Raw genomic sequence first — 12081 nt, forward strand, 5'->3', positions numbered from 1 at the left:
GGGCAATACCAATAGCTTATAATATTTTAGGAGTTTCTTGGACAATGCTGGTCAACAACTGTCGGCTTGATTTTTCAAAACCTACTCCTAATAAAGGTACTTAATGTTTTAACATCCCTTCTAGCGCATCACCACCAGAGGTAGTAGAAAGGAAAGGTTAATAAGGCAAAGGAGGATAATGGACTTGTTTACAAATGGCCTTTGCAGAGTATCTAATCTGCATTGTCAGGATATTAGCAATTCAGTTCACACGAATCAGCAGTGGTAGCTCGATCCACTCTTAAGATCCACTCTTAAACAGCATTCACGAATCACCAACAGCAGTTCTATCCAGAAGAAAACAAGAGGCTCTGCCAATTATCCCAAGTCTATGGAAGATACAAGAGGCTGTCAGAACACTACCAGAAGTGTTTTGTGGTGTTTCTTTCTATGAAGTCATGAAAAATGATGACCAGCAAGGAATGGCAAGGTGAAGCAATACAATACAGTGTAGTCAGCAAAGACCAGCATCAGCAAAGCCCAAAGGTGACCAGCAAAGAATGGCAAGATGTACCAATACCACACAGCATCATCTATTGCCTGACCAGTTATATTTATATCCTTTGCAAGCATCCTGTGTTCTTTCAAGCGTTCACTCTAGCAAAAAGTCACATGCTTTTTCCCAGGCAGCTTCTAGAAAAATATCATATGTCTGTTCTCAACAAAACATCCTCCCACATGTCTGCTTCAGCAAAAACATCCTCACATAAGACAGTTTCCACGAAAATATCACATGACACAACCGAGTCTTGAAAGAAAAGAGTGAGAAAAGGTGAAAAGTTACCTATATTGGGCTCCTTCAAGCTACCACCTCACACCACATGGGGACCATCACAGAAAACTATAACTGGTCAACAAGCACGGAACAGCTGATTATGGTATGCCCACTCATAATGGGCACACCATAATCAGCACAACACAGCTTCTGTCTGTAAGGCTCAGAGAACAACTCAGGGTCATGTGTGGAAAAGTTGTAAATGACAGAGGACCAGGAAGTCTATTGAGATACCATGTTTTCTAAAAACTGCAGGCAAGCTATACTCATAATACTGTAATGATTTGGCTGATTAAACAGGATCTGAGCAGTCACAACAGTAATAGATGTTCTAATATGGAAGGGCGAAATCATACCCGAGCCAACCATAGTCAGAAAGCTACAATTGACTAATGAGTGCTGTGGTAGGGAGAAATAGTCTTCCGTAATGAAGATCCTCTTATTGTTTTTGCAATATCAAGTTATCGGACCTGCAACTGAACACACACAAACCACACTAAGTGAACTCAGTAGCTTGTATATACATATTTATGCATATATAGGTAACAATAATCAAAGGAAAGAGGCCATGAATTTGAGAAAAAATTGTTGGGACATGGGTAAGGTTAAGGGAGAAGACCTGGGAAGTCTTAGAGGCAGGAAAGTGAAGGGGCAAAATGCTGAAACTATATTTTAATTACAAAAAAAATGAATTACTAAGAAAAAAAACTAGTAATTTTCAAATGCTTTTTTCCTATCAACATCACTAGACGCACTTTAGTATATAGTTTGTTTTACAAAAGGATCATGTATTTTACTATTTTTCTCAAGTTATAACTACTAATGCTAAGGACATGGTTTAATTGATTCTTGTTCTTACTAGTTTTAGATAGTTAACAGATTCTTTGTTAGAGTTTGCTCTTTAGTTTTCTTCCCTAAATTGTCTGTCTGTCTGTCTGTCTGTCTGTCTGTCTGTCTGTCTGTCTATCTCTGACTAACAGGTTTGGCATTTTTATTTAACATGTTAGTAAAGTGGGGGTTAATGAAAAAAGACTGAAGCATCATCAGACTCCTCAGATTCTTTGCTTTAACATTTCTTCTCTTCAGGTAGGGCAGCAGCAGTAGAAAGAAAGTCAGGACTGCCTGCTGCTGGAGCTCCAGCTACTACAGTGGACCCACCAGTCCCTACACTGCAGAGGACTCTCCTTATGTTAACAGTAGCCAGAGCTTTTGCAAACAATCTGGGCCAGAAAGACTCAACAGGACACCAGCTGCTTTTTCTTGTTAAACCAATAATTTATTTTTAAATTCACTTTACATCCCTCCTCCCTCTTTTCTTCCCAGTCTCACCTTTACAAATTCCTCACCCCAATCTCTCCTGTTCTCCTTAGAGAAGGGAGCATCTCCCTAGGATAGCATCCCATTCTGGAACAGTTAGTTCCGGCAGGACAAGGCACATCCTCTTCCACTGAGGTACAACCAGGCAGTCCAGGTAAAGGGAAGGGGATCCAATGGCAGGGAATATCTGACAGAGTGCTACTATCAAAAATATATAACGAACTGAAGAAGTTAGACACTACCAACCCAAATAAGCCAATTAAAAATGGGATACAAAGCTAAACAGAATTCTCAACAAAGAAATCTCAAATGGCAAGAATCAATAGAGAGAAAACCTGTGTGAGGTGGGGACTGAGAGAAGGAGGCATGGATATTGGGATGTAAAGTGAATATATAAATTAATAAAAAAGAGAAAATGTGTTTAACATACTTAGTTATCAGGGATATACAAATCAAAATGAGCCTGAGATTCCATCCATCAGAATGGCTGAAATCAAAAACTAAAATGACAGCACATGCTGGCAAGGATGTGGACCAAGGAGACACCAGCTGCTTTGATGGAAGCATTGATCTTATATTAAGTCAACCACCTCATATTGAAGTTCAGTATAGTGTAAAAGTCTAAAAATGAAAGACTTCAGTCAAGCTCAGAAGTCAGGATACTCTATGAGTTGTCACCTCTCTGGAACCTGAAAGAATGAAGAGACACACTAGTGCTTTCTATGTGTAATATTTGTCACATATAAGGCAGGAATCTTAGAATGAAAAACACTTGTGAGATTACCTGAAAAAAGGAGCTGAAGAATGAATGACTAAAGTCATTGCAACCCACAAATAGAGATAAACATACAATCTCTATAAGGATGGTGGTATCTCTGAAACACAGCTCATCAAATTCCTTCATCAAACATTGCCAGTAGAGAACTTCTAGTAAATTCTGAGATTTCTTTGCCAAATGCAAGTTTTGTATGGCATGCTTAGATCTTGACATTCTATCATGTATGTCATCTCTGCAGAGAGGAAATAAAGAGAAAAAGAAAGGAACTTTGTCATTCTTTATTAAGAACACGTTTATTGACCCAAGAGGCACTGAATGGAAAAAAAAAAGCTGGGGTTTGACATGTAGAAAATATTAAATATTTTACCTACAAGAAAAATAAATGTAAAGGTTACTAGATATGGTTAAAATGTCATGTGACAGTGTTAAACTAATTGACAAAGTACTAAGGACAGAGACAAGAATCATTTGACAAGATCAGATGAAAAAAAAAAAGAAGCAACATATCATCTATCAAGATGGTTAGAGACTAATGCCAATAGCAATTTGGAGATCCTTGGAGCTTCTGCTTCCATCAGACAACTCACATGCCAGGCTTCGTGGGCAGGGTTCCATAACATTCTGGAGTTTGCTGCCAGTGCTACATCAGAACTTGGCTCTATTCATTCAACACAGTACTACTTGGCCACCTCTGACAAAATGGTAGTGGGCCAAGGGGCAGTTCAGTTTACTTTTCTGAGGGCATAGGCAGTGTGACAGTGTTCACATTGTTCTATTTCTATGGGAACATTTTACCACATGGATACTTCCATCTACGTATTAAAAGATGCCATCGAAAATCCTAATCACAAAGTAGTACTAATGAACTTGAACAAAGCTACTGAACTCAAGGAGGGACCATGCAGAAATGTCGGAATTGTACTGGCATATGCACTGATATCATGGAAGAGTCACTGTCACATTAATTTAACATATCGACAAGACCATTCATTGAAGCTGCCTGAAGCCAGCTAGTGTATCTAGATGACTGTACATGGAGTCAAAGAAGCTTAATCACGAGCCTCAAAATTTAATATTGGAGTTTTAGTTTCTTTGGTATTGATTATTTTCTTCTTCATGTGAAGCAGGCATGAGAAGACCATTTTGTGCCTGGTCTACCAGTTTGCTTTAGGAGCACAAACTTGTTCTGATTCACATGCTTATACCTAGAAAGCAGTTTGCCTTAAGTTGAATTTGCCTTAAGTATGCTTTCCATACACACCTCATTTAGATTATGTTTAGGTGAGACTCTTATATTCTGAATTCATGTTGGAATAAACTACAACTTTTAGAGCTAATGGGATGGATGTATATTCATATTTGATAAAGACATGAATTTTGTAGATCCAATAAAGAATATATTGATGTAGTGAAAATCCAAGATGATAGTTATGGTGTGGTTTGGCTACAAGTGCTCTACATATATAGTTTGGATTTGTGCCTTTATACAATGACAAATGATGCCTGGGTTTGGTGGCATAGTATCTAGTGTGTTAGTGGAGGATAATAATTACTGAAACACTGATCAAAGCAGCTCTACTGCCTGGCTGATGTTCTACTGATGACTTTCTGGCTTTAACATCTGAAGGAACTTTTTAAATGAAATTTGGTTGACAACTTTATTAAAATCTTTGTTTTGCCTAAAGGGAAAATAAATTGGCTTTTCCTCGTGATACGAAATAATCTATGTGAGAAAGTCATAAATCTTAGTAAATTAGTTATGAATATCGTGAGTCCTTTACTAGCCAGTGACCAAGAAAAGTCTAGTGACAAAAAGATCACCAGTAGTAGAATTTATTTTTGCTCTCTGAATAGAGATCTGGCCTACCATCAAACTGTGAATGAATCATACATTCACAGGTCAAGATCTAAACTGGGCAAGCCAACCTTTTTAGATTATGATCTCAGTCAAGCTTTTCTTATTGCTCTGTTCTGTTTTCTAGCCCTCATAACACCCCAGTTTTGTTCCTAACTAATTTATCTGTGGTCTCTGGTGTTCTGGGTCCCAATACCTAATTGTTTGTTCCTGGGTTGGGTTTTGCTCCTGATGTTGAACTTTTGTCAGATACTTGCCTCTTCTCTGGTGATTGATAGATAGCTTACCGAGCTCTCTCTTTTGTTCTGTGTCTTTCAGGGGCATGTTGTCTTCATATAGCAAATCTGTCCAGACCATTATGAAGAGAACTCAGATTTTGAAATCCCATGATTAAGGCCCTTTTATTGACCACTGGCTATGGGCTTAATTGTCAAATTCATTCACAAAATCCTACTCACTTTAGTTTTCTAAATTTATCACATGTTCACTACCATTGTGCCAACCCAACTGTATGAGGCAGGAGAGCAATTCTAACAAGGACTGACTAATGGGTTGATTGTGAATAGTACATAATAGGTGGTTGTACTCATCTTTTTGGCTAAGCCATCTCAAGTCTTCCAAAACAACAAATAAAAAAAAAATGTGGTGGTAGCCTTTCAAGCTGGGCCAGTTCAGAGCTCCCCAAATAGAATACAAACAATATATAAGTAGTTACTTTAACTATGAGTGTCAAACCAACTTTAGAGACTTCATTGTTAAAGGGCACATGCAGTATGTTATTTCCCCTACTGCACTTTTAAATATTAAGAATAGTTAAATACCTGTGCACATTCCTGGATCTTATACATCAACATAGAATAAAATTCTACACAGAATAGACTTTGAAGAAAAGCATACTTCCTTCCTGGAAGGTCAACCCTGGGAAAAATGGAGAATGAATAAATAATAAGAAGAAGTAAGACATAAGTCCTATTCCTGACAGCACCTCTAAGCACATCTTGCTTTAGAGGCTGGTTTTGAAAGTAACATGATTCATATCTATGTCAAACTAAACTGTTGATGGCTTTTCTTCCTAAGTATTCTACACAGTATATTTCTGAACTATGAAAGCTAATGTCCAGGAAGGAAGATTTTAGATGAATTTCAGCATAACACCTCTATTTACATCAACTACAAAGTGCATGTAATGTCTTCAGCAAGAAGCACTTACCATTTAGCTCTGTGATGGTAAGGTTAACTCTGAAATTTCAGAAAGTGATTGTCAATATCACTTTGGCCTGGGAGTATATCTATGGAAGACTATATTGAATGTATTAGTTGAAGTGAGAAGCCTTGTTCATTGGGAGTGGCACCATTCCAACAATAGGGGATCTTGGATCATATAAATGTAGATACGAGTAGCATTTATTCATTCTATCCACTCTGGACTCTGGATGTGACTACCTGATTTCAAGAAAGCACATTCCTTTACTTGGAAATGCCCATAAAAATAATGGATAAGATAATGAGAAGAATAAAAATATTAGCTTCAAAGGTTCTGGAATTGGTCCACTGCTGCAATTTTTAACCCATTTTTGTTCTAAAGTGTATATTGTTGGTTCATTGCTTGTTATAATTTAACTTAGTAGCCTGCCCTGTTGCTGCGTCCTACCTGAGTTATTGTCTTTTGCTATCATGAGAACTGATTCTACAACTGGCATAGTGCCCATTTTCTTCTGGCCATTATTTAACACAAAGTAGCATGATGATTCTTTACAAGTGAAACTCAGATCCAGCTACAATAATACATTATTTATTTATTTTGGTTCATGTGTCACTGTAATCATTGATCTTCTTTGCCCATTTCTTATATATTTTAATATTGAAAAAATATACAATATATTTTAATTATGTTTTCCCTTATACTAATTTTTTCTAGATCTGTTCTATTTCCCTACTTACACAGTATTATGTTTTCTTTATCTTTTAAAATAACAAATTAAACCCCCCAATAATAAACATAAGCACATACATACATACATACATACATACATACAAAATCTCTCACAAAACCACTAAAATGAAACCAAAATAAGCAAGCAAATGACAAAAAATACAAAACAAAGCAAAGTGATACAAAAAGTCTTTAAAAATAAAATTGAGCTCATTTTGTGTTGACCCAACTACCCTGGGCATGGAGTCTGTTCTTAATTGTGGCTAGTATGTTCAGTAATATTCTATTTAGAAAACCTAGTTATGGGTGAGATATTCTGTCTATTTTTCCTCCACAGTACTAGGACTTCACCTGGTTTCAACCTGTGCAGGTTTTGTGCATATGTTCATAGTTTCTTTGAGTTTGTACGTATATTCACCCTATTGCCTCTATATCTTGCTCTTATAATATTTCTACCTCCTCTTTCACTTAGACCTCTGAACACTGAAGAGAAGAACTTGATAAAAAAAATTCCATTTAGGGATGAGTTTTTCAAAGTCTCTTCGTCTTTGCACATTGTCCAATTGTTTATCAGTGTGTTAATTATTCTCTACTGCAAAATGAAACTTCTCTGCTTGGGGCTGCTTGAGGCTCTGATCTATGAGTATATCAGTACATTATTAGGAATCATTTTATTGCTATGTTATTTTAGTATAGTAATAGTAATAGGTTTTCTTCTAGGGTCCATGACCTATCAATTCTTAGGTTGAGAATTTTACCAGGCACTTTTACCAGTCATTTGAATGGGCTCTGTCCAAATAGAAAGTACTTGTTTTCTCTTGTAACGTTTGTGCTACTATTGTACCAGTGTAGCTTGCAGGCAGATCACTCTGGTAGGTCCCAAGGTTTGAAGCATGGACATATTGATGATTACCTTTCTCCTCCAGTAACGTGAAGAGTGCCTTTGAATAATATGAGATTCATCAGTAGTAGTGAAGCTTCTACTTGGACACCATTTTTACTGATCCATGTTCGACGATGCACGTGTTGTCTTCAGCAATAGGGCTTTATCATCAAGTTATGGAGAGTAACCGATAACCTTTAGAAATAGCCTGTGAAATCTGTGAGTTTAGACGTCCAATGACTCAACAAGATATATCCCATTCCTGATATGAGAGGTTTTTTGGTTGTCTGTTTTTCCGTTTTATTGACAATAGTTTTTTTTTTCCTCACATAAAATATTTCTATTACAGTTACATCTCCATCCACTCCTTCCATTTGCCCCTATCTCTCATCCAATCCAGTTTCACCTTATTGACTCCTCTTATTCGAAAGCAAACAGGCTTCTAATGGATGATAATAATAAAATAAATAAAACAAAAAGTAGAATATTGAAATAAGGAAAAAAATAAATAGAAGAAAAAGAGTCCAAAAAAAAAGCACAAGAAACAGATATAGATGCAGAGACCTCTTGTCTGCACACTCAGGAATCTATGGAAAACACTAAACTGGAGAGTAAAAGAAGAGAAAAATAATATAAATAAAAATTCAAAAAGTAAAAAAAAAAAAAAAAATAGTAAAGGCCCAGACACAACATTATGAGACAAGAACCTGCAAAGATCCCATTGAGTTCATTTTCAGTTGGCCATTGACTGCTAGGCATGAATCCCACCCTTAAGGGTAGTTCATTTTCCCAGTGAGATACCCTTGGAGAAAACTAAATTTTTATTTACAAGCAGTTATCAACTGGAGATAACTTCTGGGTTAGGGATGGAGGCATGTGACTACATCTTCTACCAGCTCTAGGACTCTATCTGGTGCACATTCATAAAGGCCTTGTTTATGGCTCATCAGTCTCTGAGTTTATATGTATCTCAGTCTTGTTATTTAGAGGGCCTTGTTTCCTTGGTGTCCTCCATCCCCCCTCTCTCTCTCCTGCTCTCATGACCCTAGGGCCAGCTCTCCTTCCTGCTGGAGGTGGTGGTCACGGTTTGGGGGTGGGTGGGCGGAGGACATCCCTTCTTTACCCACATCACCTAAGGCAGAGAACTTGCTTCCTACCTTCATTTGTTTGTTGATCTGGGATTATTTCTTCTTTCTTTCTTCTTTAGAGGTTATCCTTTTAGACCAAATTTTTCCATCCAGTGCTGTTTGTAGAGCTTTACTGGTAGATAAAGATCATTCAAATTTGTTTTATACTAGAATATTTTTCTTTCCTGCTAATTTTAAATTGATATTTTTCTTGGGTACTGTAGACTGGTCTTGATTTTGTTATCTCTCAGAGTCTGTAGAACATTCTTCCAGGCTGTTCTCAGTTTCAGAGTCTGCACTGAAAAGTTGGGTGTTATTCTAATGAGTTTGCCTTGTTCTTTTTTTCCCTTGCAGCACTTAACATCCTGTCTTTATTCTGTACATTTGTTATTTTGATTATTATTGTTCATGGGAATTTCTGGTCCTGTGTATTTGTTATACTTTGATAGAAACCATTTGGTTTTCTTTCTTAGATTAGGAAACTTTACTTTTTTGATTTTGTTAAAAATAATTTCTGTCCTTTTTGCCCTGGGTTTTCCTTCCTCTACTGCTATTTTTCCTGTCTCTGGAATTTTCATAATACCTCATTTTTTCATCGGTGTTTTGTGGCTGAACTGGATATTTTTATATTTAATATTGTCTTTGAGTTATCTATTTTTTCTACCTTGTCTTCAATACTTAAAATTCTTTCTTCCATGTTTCATAATCTGTTGTGAGGCTTACTGTTGAGGTTTTGTCTGACATTGTTTTATTTCAGTTTGAATTTTTTTTGGCGATACTATCTCTTTGAGAAATTCTATGTTTATGTCTTAAATTGTGCTCCTTATTTCATTTAACTGTTTGTTTTTGTATTTTTGCAGATATAAAGTAATTTGGTCATATGCTCTTAAGGTTGCTCCCAAAATGGCTTTTCTATTCTTGAAAATGCCAGGCCAGAGAAACTCAATTTTGTTCTAGGCCTCCATCACAGTACCTATTGACTGTTTGCCCTAGACTAACAGTTTCAGAAAGATGAGTTAATAGAAAATGAAGCTGACTCATTGGCCTTTACCCAGGTGTGTACAACCATTATGGTAAGATGATAAAACTAACCACATTTTTAGCTTCTGTAACTTATGCAGATACCCAAAGATTGTTTTGAGTCCTATAACCACTTAAACTTGTCAGATTAAACAATTTTGCTTGATTTCATAGACATTGAAGGCATTCGTGTGTTTGTGAGTGTGTGTATGTTAAAAACAAAACAAACCAACAACAACAACAACAACAAAAACATTCCCCATACCTCTCATTCACAACATGCCTGAGATTCAACTTTATGGCTACCATCTTACTAGCAGCTAGCCAATAAATCTTTGAATCATAATTGGATTAAGTCTGTGTTCTCCCTCCTCCATCTTCCTTGAGTAGTCTAAGTAGTCTAAGTAATACCTTAGGGTCTTTGCAAAAACTATTTCTTTACTAGAAGGCTTTATCTCTAGGGTTTTGGTAGTTTATTTTGTTTTCTTTAAGTCTTCCTCAAACTTCAGCTCTTTGGAAGCATTCCATGAGTATCTAATCCCTCATTTCATTTTTCTGTTTTGCTTCCTTAGAGAATTTGACAATATTAAAACTGTCTCCTTATGTATTCATGCAAAACTCTAAGATTCCTACAATAGATGCAACATCTGTCTATCTAAGGTATTTGATAACATGACATGTTACATATATTTGCTCTATCTCTTAGTAATTTAAATCACTCAAAAAAGCTTTGATTATTTGGTCCTATCTTCTTGAGTAAATTATTAGCATATTATGAAGGTGGGATTTTTGTTTGTGTTTTGTTTGTTTTGTAAAGAAGAAATAAAAAAGCATTTTGTTGTTTAATATATGTGGCAATGAAGATGATATATATGTATATATATATATGTAGTATTTCATAATTCAAAGTTAAAATTTCAGTGAGTATAACTATTTTAATCAATGCATAAATCTACTAAGCTTCCAAAATCAGTTACTGAATACCTAATACAATGAATGCAAGTACTAATACCAGCACCAATTTGCAGGTAAAATACTGGCGAACAGAATCAAGATAAGACAAATTTCCTAAGTTACCATACAGGTCAGGTAAATCTACAAAAATAAGGAAAACTATTTCACTATGATTTGGGTAGAAAGAATAACATCCAAAACAGGACAAGAAGACAGTTGTTTATCACCACTATATTCCTCTTATGTCAATAAAAGAGATAAATAAATAATGTGTTTAGAAAATATCTCTATCTTTATTTAATAATTTACTGTCTGATAGTGATCTGAGAGATTATGCCCATATATTATTCATTCCTAACAACCACCGTTAGAGGTACAAACTGTTTGTCTAAGGCTCATATTACAGCATTGCAAAGAGAAGCTGACAGGGAAACAAATGTAGTATGCCCCAGAAGCCAAGATTGACAGCCAAGAATGTTTTTGGAGCCTGTGCTTTAAGCATTATTTTCTAGAACTATTTAGCAAGGTTTATCACGCAGCAACATGACTGTCACTAAAGTATTTACCTCATTTCCTTGTTAACAAACCAGGAGAAGGCTCCTTAGTTGTCATTTTCTAATTGGAGGCACCAGCACTCCCAAGTACCTGGTAAGTTTGAGTTATCAGCAGAGCAGAAACATTCTTACTCTAAGTATACATCACAGAGTTCATAGCTCAGGTATACATGGAATTCAGCCTATGAACAACTTTCAGTCCCATCATTGGATTATATACCTCCTTCTTTGTTTCTTCCTTATTTAAAGGTGTTTTTTACTTCATATTGTGGAAAAATTGATTCTTTCTTTTGAATATCCTTTGCAATGTGGTTTGGATATAAAATGTCCTTCATAAGCCCATGTGTTTGAGTACATCACCTTGGTGCATCAGATTGTGACACCGTTGTATGAAGGTAAAGGAAGGCCTAGTTACAGGATGTAGGCATATAAGGATGGATGGTTGACTTGCTCCCTTTCTGATCTTTTTTCTTCACTGTCCACTGAAAAGAGAGCAATCTGTTACTTCTTTCTATCACTGACTCTATAGCTGACTCTATATCCAACCTGGAGGGATTGTTTTCCCTGAGTCTTAATCAACATAAACTCTTTAAATTGTTTAAATTGTTTCTTGCCTGTAGTTAATCACCATGCTATGAAAAAGAGCTAACACAAAATCGCTGCTAAACATTCGAGTTCTTGCTTCACTGTGAGAAACATGACCATTTGGAACCCTTTTGTGTGAGGAAAGAGTTTGGAGCTGTGGACTTGCCAAATGCTATTGCTTTGAGCTATTTCATCTCAAAGGAAATTCATTCACAGGACTTGGAAATTAAGTAAAATATGCAGAACTCAGGAAGTAAATGA

The sequence above is a fragment of the Arvicanthis niloticus genome, chromosome 5, assembly GCF_011762505.2.
Source record: "Arvicanthis niloticus isolate mArvNil1 chromosome 5, mArvNil1.pat.X, whole genome shotgun sequence".
Classification (NCBI taxonomy): Eukaryota; Metazoa; Chordata; class Mammalia; order Rodentia; family Muridae; genus Arvicanthis; species Arvicanthis niloticus.